Here is a 9,385-nt window from a genome sequence, read left to right on the forward strand (position 1 = left end):
AAACTGGGCTTTGGCCAGGGACACAGCTGTAACTAGTAGTTCTTTTTGAAACAATTTAGGACTGCTTGTTTTGGGTATGAATTCTTCTTTTTCAATGAATATTTTATTCAAGGTAAGAAAAAAGTTGAGTTTCTTGTAAAGTGTTTCAGTCTGTTATGCTATTTTAGTGTGTCCCCCAAATCTGTTTTCCTGAAAACATTTTGCTACCTTAATTCAAGCAAAGTAGTTACATTCAGCACATTATTTGTCACTTCAGTGATGACAGTTACCCTTTCCCTCCACCTTTTCATGCAGACTCAATGGATTTCATTGGATTCTTTGTTCTCTGTTCTGGGCATTCTGTTTGCTAGCAGTTCTGTGCACTATCATGTTACTGCTCAGTGCCCCAGCCTTTGGCTGAAGAGGCCTGGCCTAGATCTGCCTGTGAGTTCTGGTACCACATCTGCAAAGTTCTGTGGAAATGCTGCACCTTAGCACAGGCTAGAGTTTCTCAAAGGATCTTCTGCATTAGAATCTCCCAGTGAGTTGGTTAAAAATGCAGATTCCTGGACTCCTACTCTTGATCTTCCAGGTGAAAATCTGAGATGAGGCGTCTGGTGGGGCCGGTCGGGACTCGCGGCTCCCGCGCCCTTGGGCTGCGGCCGGGTGCCCGCTCTTCCTTCCGCTTGCGCTGTGAGCTGAGCCGGTGTATGTGTGGCAATAACATGTCAACCCCACTCCCCGCCATCATGCCCGCCGCCTGGAAGGCCACTGCTGCGGTGATTTTCCTGCATGGATTGGGAGATACTGGGCACGGATGGGCAGAAGCCTTTGCAGGTATCAGAAGTTCACATATCAAATATATCTGCCCGCATGCGCCTGTTAGGCCTGTTACATTAAATATGAACATGGCTATGCCTTCATGGTTTGATATTATTGGGCTTTCACCAGATTCACAGGAGGATGAATCTGGGATTAAACAGGCAGCAGAAAATATATAAGCTTTGATTGATCAGGAAGTGAAGAATGGCATTCCTTCTAACAGAATTATTTTGGGAGGGTTTTCTCAGAGAAGAGCTTTATCTTTATATACTGCCCTTACCACGCAGCAGAAGCTAGCAGATGTCACTGCACTCAGTTGCTGGCTTCCACTTCGGGCTTCCTTTCCACAGGGTCCTGTCGGTGGTGCTGATAGAGATATTTCTATTCTCCAGTGCCACGGGGATTGTGACCCTTTAGTTCCCCTGATGTTTGGTTGTCTTACGGTTGAAAAACTAAAAACATTGGTGAATCCAGCCAATGTGACCTTTAAAACCTATGAAGGTATGATGCACAGTTCGTGTCAACAGGAAATGATGGATGTCAAGCAATTCATTGATAAACTCCTACCTCCAATTGATTGACGTTGCTAAGAGGCCTTGTGTAGAAGTACACCAGCATCATTGTAGTAGAGTATAAACCTTTTCCCATGCCCAGTCTTCAAATTTCTAATGTTTTGCAGTGTTAAAATGTTTTGCAAATACATGCCAATGGCACAGATCAAATAATGTCTCCTCATGAGAAATTTATGATCTTTTAAGTTTCTATACATGTATTCTTATAAGAAGATCCAGAATCTACTATATTAAAATAGATAAAGCAGGTAGCTTCTTTTTTCTCAAATGTAATTCAGCAAAATAATACAGTACTGCCACCAGTTTTTTTATTACATCATTTGAAAATTAGCAGTATGCTTAATGACAATTTGTTCAGGTAGAAATGAGCAGTTAAGATATAAACAATTTATGCATGCTGTGACTTAGTCTATGGATTTATTCCAAAATTGCTTAGTCACCATGCAATGTCTGTATTTTTATATATGTGTTCATATATACGTAATGATTGTAATGCATAGTAAGAATGAGGTGGTATTACATTATTCCTAATAATAGGGATAATGCTGTTCATTGTCAAGAAAGAGTAAAATTGTTCTCTTCAATTAATGGCCCTTTTATTTTGGGCTTTTATTTTCCCTGATATTATTTCTACTTAATACTCTTTTCTCTCAAGAAAAAAAAAAGTTTGTTTTTTCTTTATTGTTCTTCATAGCAGACCAAGTATTGCCTCTCTGCCATAGACAGCTACTGTCAATACATGCTATAATTTGACATTCTGGGTCACAGATATATGGTATTTAAAATCTATTTATGCTTTATAGAGAAACCAGACATTAAAACTTCATGCACTACTTATTTCAAATTACTGTACCTTATCCAAATTTACACCTAGCTATTAGGATCTTCAACCCAGGTAACAGGAATAATTCTATGGTTTTATTTTTCTGTAAACAACTGAAAGAATGATTAGATCATATTCTAGTATGTTCTGAAATATCTTTAAGACTGATCTTAAAAACTAACTTCTAAGATGATTTCATCTTCTCATAGCATAGAGTTTACTTTGTACACATGTTTGAAACCAACTACTGTAGAAGATGAGGAATCTATTGTAATTTTTTGCTTTATTTTTATCTGCCAGTGGACTTATTTGAAATTTTCACTTTAGTCAAATTATTTTTTGTATTAGTTTTTCGTGCAAACATAAAAATAGCAATCATTTTAAATTGTCAAAATTTCCAGATTACTGGTAAAAATTATTTGAAAACAAACTATGGGTAATAAAGGCTAATCAGAACCCTATACATAAAATGTAGTTACCATGCAGATTAATATGTAGCAAAAATGTATGCTTGATATTTCTGAACTGTGTTGATTTTTCTGCTGTATTCCAGCTGACCAAAACAATATTAAGAATGCATCTTTATAAATGGGTGCTAATCGATAATGGAAATAATTTAGTAATGGACTATATAGGATGTTAATAATGAAGCCATATGTTTATGTCTGGATTTTAAAATTTTAAACAATCATTTACTATGTAATTTTTCTTTACCTTGAAGAACATAAACTGTTATTTCAGTTCTACAAATCAGCAAGATATTATTTATGGCAAGAAATATTCCGTTGAAATGTTGTGCTGTAACATGGGAAAATGTAAATGTTTTTCATGGTTTCTATCAATGTGAAATAAAATTTAATTCTGACTTAAAAAAAAAAAGAAAATCTGAGATGAGGCCTCATAGTGCATATTTTAAGAAGCCTCTGGATGATTCTCATACAAACTAAGGTGAAGAACCACTGTCCTAGATGTTGGCAAAATAATCACCAAATACACCATCAGTCATCTGTTCTGGATATTCATTTATATCTACGTAGACGCAAACCTGTATCAATGTCCTATCTACTCATTTTCCTTTTTTTCTCAATTATAATCTCAGTGATGGCAGAGATCCTATCTATTTTGGTCATTGTAGCCCCACTGCCCAGGATAGTGCATGGCACATAGGTGCTGTTGAATGAAAGCACAGGAAGCAAACATGTCTTTCTCATTGATCCTTCTAATACTGGGAGAGGCTATGGTGGAAGTGAAGTGAGAGGCATGGGAACCAAAGAAGAAAACTAAAATGCATGTGATCACAGTGTATGGTGGACCCAGAGCTCTGGAGAAAACCCTCCCATTAGTTAGTTCTGTAGGTGCAAGGTCTTCAGGTCATTCTTTTTGACTGTAGCAGGCTGAGCAGCTGTACCTTGAAGAGACAGAGACTCCAATATGAATTCCTCCCTCCACACCAACCTCAATGTCTTTGGAGTTTGAGGAATGAGGGAAAGGCAAGATATGACAAGGGATTGCATTGTCATATAATCAGTCATCACTCAAATAAATTAAAGCCTCAAGGAATTTTAATAATAATGGCTGTAACAATTACCTTGAGAAGGCAGGATGTGGAGTTGCTATGAATCACACGACTGGGTTTATATTCTAACTCTTACTAGCTTAATTTCTCTTCATTTTCTTCATCAGTAAACGGAGATAACTTGATTATGTAATTCATGTGTGCTAGTTAAGGTAATGTCAGCTACCATACCATAGACATCCTCAAACCTCTTGGCTTACTAAAATTGAAGTTTATTACTAGATCACATAAAGTACAAATGGACATTCTGGTCTGGTGAGTGGCTTCTCTCCACATGGTGATTCGGGGACCCAGGTTCTGTCTATATTGTAGAGTCCTCAGCTAGAACCTCTGCATTCAGTCAACAGACAGAGGAAGAGAAAGTGAGAAGGCACACCAGCTCCTAAACCACTTTGGCATGAAAGTGACACGTGGCCATTTCTAGTCACATGGCCAATCTAGAAGCAAGGGAATATGAGACATGTAGTTTAGTTGTGTGCTCAAGAAGAAACATGTATCACTTTTTGTTTCATTACAAGCAATCACAAAACTTAGTAGTTTCAAATAACAGCCCTTTATGTAACTCACAATTCTATGGGGCAGCAATTTGGGCTTGGATTAGCTAGGAAGTTATGCTGATCCCAGTCAGACTCACTTGATCTCAGCAAGGCTTACTCATGGCAAATGTGGTCAGCTACCATGTTGGCTGAGGACTGGTTCATATAGGATGGCCTTATCTGGAAAAGCATGTCTTTATTCCATTTGTCTCTCACTCTCCAGTAAGCTAGGCCAGTCTTGTTTATATGGCAGGTAGGCAGACTCCCAAGAGCAAGAGCAAGAGCCAAAGTCTGCAAAGCCTGTTGAGGCCTAAGCTTGTAACTCACACAAGGTAGCTTCTCTCACATTATTGTCCAGAATCAAGGAGTAGAGATATATAAGCTGCAAAGAATTGTTGCCATTTTTGCAACCTATCAAAAAGAGGAAATATGTTTAATTAAACAGGTGGTCTATAACTTGTTTAACAGAGTATGTGACATCACAGTAAGTTCCCAATAGATTATTTTCATTATTATTGTTATCATTTATTGAATATCTACTATATGTTAGGCTCTGTACTTGGCAATTTATATATATTATTTAATTACTACAACTATTTCATTTTACATATGAAGAAACTGAAGCTCAAAAAGATAAAAAAAACTACTGAAGGCCATTTGATTAATAAGTGATGGTACCAAAGCTCACATTCCCTACTTCCTTATGTCTTAGGATGCAAACTAAGCTAGGATTGCCTGAAACTCTGAAGGAGAAACAAAACTTGAAGCTAAGATGAAATTAAATATTTAAGAAGGTCTGATAAATGACATGGGAAGAAAGAACCTGGCATTCTCACCTGAAATATGAGGGTGATGCCCAGAGCCAGTTTTGGCAGATGACCCTCAAGTTGGTCACAGCTCATCTCAAGGGCAAAGCAATGATGATTATTGTGACTCATTTGATATCGTATGTTGCCTGGTTCTTTCCCTTTCCACAGAGGATGAGGAAATTCCTTTCTGATCAGAGAATCTGCGTTAGTGTTAGAAGATCTTGAGTAGAAGGAAGGAGGTAGAAGGCAAGTGGGTAGAAGAAAGGGAAATTTAGCCTAGGAGTAGAAAATACTGGAGCAGAGGAGGAGTTTAAAATCCCCTAGGCCAGATAGTCCCAGCATCTTTTGGGAATGAGGACACAGATAAGATAGAACTTTGTTGATATTATAGACAAAGCTTAGCGAGCATATATTGAAAAACATATTGCAGTAACCTCATTGCCTCTCGGCAGTCTGCAGCCCATAGGCTGGGAACTGGGGGTCTAGTCCTGAAGAGTAGATAGGTTTAATTTTGAGACCAACTCTATTAATTTGGTAGTGATTACTGGAAGCACCGTGTTGAGATGGATTCTGAGGACACGTCTAGATGTTAACAGAAAAGATAGCTATGAGTGATTATTGATCTCTCTCACTGGTCTGGACAAGGATGGTGGTGGCATATATATTAAGTATGTTTTCTATCTCTGATACAGTCACATTTTCATAAGAAGAAACTGCAGGAAAGAAAGTTGGCATGATTTTCTTCCTATTACGAAGTGAGTTAATAGTAGAAGCAAACCTAGATCCCTGATGTCCTGATTAGTGCTTTTTCCATGACACTAAGCCAGTTAAAGAACCATATTTTTTGTTACCATTTATTCTCAGGCAAAATATGTTTTTCAATTTTCTTTCTACGTTGTCCCTGTCTTTTCTGGAAGTCTGCTTCCACGCCAGACATGGTATAGTTTTCTTCTTTCATTTAAGAAAACAAAATTAACCAAAGCTTATTCAGGGATTGCCTGGTGAACTTAATTGATTGTTGAAAGAAGGGTCTCATCTCTGCTCCATTTCCATGTTCACCCTCTGGTTATGACACATTTGTGCCCAAACATTAGACTTTGAGATTAGAGGACTAGCTCATTGCTGAACTAAAATCTAGTTCAATTAAAGAAAACCCAGTAAAAGTCTCCTTTTCTCCTCCTTTTCTCTCCATCCTCAACCTTCAAGTCCTCTTGTTCTCTTTCTATTTTAATGCTTTTCAGGCACCTGAGATTCATTAATTTATTTACTCATATGCACACCCCTGCCCCCACCACACACATACCTCTATACCCATGAAACTTGAGGTTCCCACAAAACCTCTGTTCACCAGAGCTAGAATGGATTTAGGCTTCATCCAGTCTGTCTTCTGAGGACATTAAGGCTCAGAGAGGGCAGAGCTTGAAGCCAATGTTCCAGGATCCAGTACGCAAAATGGCCAGTTTGCTGAATGGCCAATACACAACCCAGTCTTGCTTTTGTGAACTCTTTAGTTTATGGGTTTTTATTTTATCTTCATTTTAAGGATTGTTACGTTTACCTCTGCCCCAGCTTTCTCTTACTGCAGCTGAGTCTGGGGAGAAGAGAAAGGGGAGAATGAAGAGCATGAAAAGATTGGATAAAGAATGTGAATAATTTCTCTTAGCATCTTCTCTATTAATAACATATAATTAAAATGCTTCAGATATATTCAGAATGTATTGTTGAATAAGACTCTATTAATGAAGGACTCTAAAAAAGAACATACTATCATGACCCCATTCCCCTGATAAGCATATTAATAGATTTCCCATGCACCCCTCAATTTTCTCTCTCTCCCTCTCTCTGGTCCTCAGTCCTAGAAGCCTTTCTTCTTATCTTCTGTCAATTCTCTCAAAACACCAAGCTCTTTCCTATCTCATGACCTTTGCACTTGCTGTTCTCTATGCCTTGAATGCCCTACCCCCTCTTAGCAACAACATCTCCCTGGCATTTTTAAAGTCTCAGCTTAAATGTTCTCTTTTCAGTGAGGCTTTACTCAGTAACCTAATATAACTTCACTACTTTATCCCATGTATCAGTTAGTTTTTGCCATGTAACAAACACCTCAACATTTATTGGCTTAAAACAACCAGCATTTATTTAACTCATGATTCTCCTGGGCCCAACTGGGCTCACTCATGGGTCTGAACCTGGCTGGTGAGTTGGTGAAATCCCAGATGACCTCAGTCACATGTCTAGTGGTTGGCTGGCTGTCACTTGGGGTGATGGGGTAACAGGGCCATATATTGCTTATTCTCCAGAAGGCTAACCCAGGCTTGTTCATATAACATCTTAGAGTTCCAAGAACAAGAGTATAAGTCCTTAAATGTAAACACTTTTCAAGTCTCTGCCTACATTGTATTTGTTGTGATCCCAGTGGCCAAAGCATATCAAAAGGCCACCCCAGATTGAAGGGGAAGAGAAAGACTTCACCTCTTGAAAAGAGAACACAAGTAGAGGTTTGAAAAGCCCTTGTATATTGGAGTTTGCTCTCTCACTGTGCTTGGGACCCTGAGGCCTAGGATAGCCTGCTGGAGATTGAGGCTACAGGGAAGAGAACTGAGGTGCCCTAGCTAATAGCCTGCCAATCACCAGACATGTGAGTGAGGCTGTCCTGTATCATCTGGCTTCCAGCTGATCCACCAGCTGAGTATAGACATGTGAGAGAACTGAGCAGAGATCAGCAGAGTCAGCCCAGATTTTAAAATCACCTGGTCAACTCACAGAATTGTGAGCTAAATAAAATATTTATTGATTTAAGTCACTGTGGTTTGGGGTGGTTCGTTACACAACAAAGCTAATCAGTACAGGGGGCCTCGATTAAGAAACCAGAGTCAATCAGAATAATGCATGATCCTTTGTGGTTAGGTCTTGTAGCTGACAGTGTTAATGCCCCACCCTTAATTGGTTAGGCCTCACCATTTCTGTCCATGTTTATCTGACTCCCTGTTGCCAATTTCTGCTTTTTTTTTTTTTTTGCCAAAGGGCTTTCTCTGGGCACCAGAGCTCACCTTGCCTGTGCACACAGTGGGCCAGAAGTTCTGGAGAATTGACATTTACTATGAGCAGCCTTCAACCAGCGATGAATGGGAGTTCATGTATATATAACCCAATAACTTGCAAAATGAACAATTTGTTCCAAACTGTCTCCTGGAGTTCCCCAATGGGATTGCGCTCCAGGAATTGGTAAAGAGCTTCCAGGTTCAGCAGAGGGGAGGACTGCTGGCCAGGGCCTTTGGTATACTGCTTCAGTGAGGGGCTCCACTGCCACCACCCTGCTTGCTGCCTTCCTGGGTGCCACTCCCCCAGTGAGTCCAACACGACATGTTCCTCTTAGGCTCTTGAATGCTGCTCTGAGCAGTGTCACCCTTTACACTAGAAAGCTGTCAAAAACTATGGGAAAAAAAAAAACAAAACAAGAAGGAAGTAGAGGAGGTGCTAGAAGAGGAGGAAGAAAAATACATGGTGGAGAACATTGTCGACTGTCAACTGGTAAAGGGCAAAGTGGAGCACCTCCTAAAGTGGAAGAGTTTTTTTAGATGAGGATGACTCTTGGGAGCCAGAAGAGAACCTGGATTGTGTGATCTCATTGCTGAGTTTCTACAGTCACAGAAAATATCATGTGAGACAGATAGATCAGAAAAAGGCAAATGCAAAGCTTACTCTGATTCTGAATATAAGGGAGAGGAGAGCAAACCAGAGAAGAAAGAAGAGTCAGAAAAGCCACGAGGCTTTGCTGGGCTTTGGAGTTGAGCAGATTATTGGAGCTACAGACTCCAGTGGAGAGCTCACACTCCTGATGAAATGGGAAAACTCTGATGAGGCTGACCTGGTCCCTGTCAGGGAAGCCAATGTCAAGTGCCCACAGGTTGTCATATCCTTCTATGAGGAAAGGCTGATGTGGGCATTCCTACTTCAGGAGGGCAATGACAAAAAATTATGACAAGAATTACTTATCCTGAGCACCAGCCCCTGTCACATCTGGCTGGGAGTTTCAAGTCGGGAGAGAAGGAGTTAGACTTGTGTTGACATCACAGAGGTGGCTTGAGAAGATGTCCTTTGAAGAGCCAGTATAGTCTCTGTGTCCTGCAGCAGGCCAAATGCTTCAAAACTGTTCCAAGCTGTGTAGCTTGCACATGGTTCCAGTGGAGGGGAAGTGGGATAAGTGTTTCAAGGCAACCTTTGTCGCACTTTGCTGAGAAAAGCAAAGGGCTTTCTATGAAGGACAA

At 39.9% G+C, this 9,385-nt stretch overlaps 2 pseudogenes; both read left to right on the top strand.

Annotated features, from left to right (window-relative positions):
- The first annotated feature begins 679 nt into the window (after positions 1 to 679).
- LOC714053 (acyl-protein thioesterase 1 pseudogene) lies at positions 680 to 3,080 on the top strand (annotated as a pseudogene).
- A 4,214-nt stretch (positions 3,081 to 7,294) lies between these two features.
- On the top strand, positions 7,295 to 9,099 carry LOC144338823 (chromobox protein homolog 1 pseudogene; annotated as a pseudogene).
- Positions 9,100 to 9,385: the final 286 nt, after the last annotated feature.

The sequence above is a fragment of the Macaca mulatta genome, chromosome X, assembly GCF_049350105.2.
Source record: "Macaca mulatta isolate MMU2019108-1 chromosome X, T2T-MMU8v2.0, whole genome shotgun sequence".
Lineage (NCBI taxonomy): Eukaryota > Metazoa > Chordata > Mammalia > Primates > Cercopithecidae > Macaca > Macaca mulatta.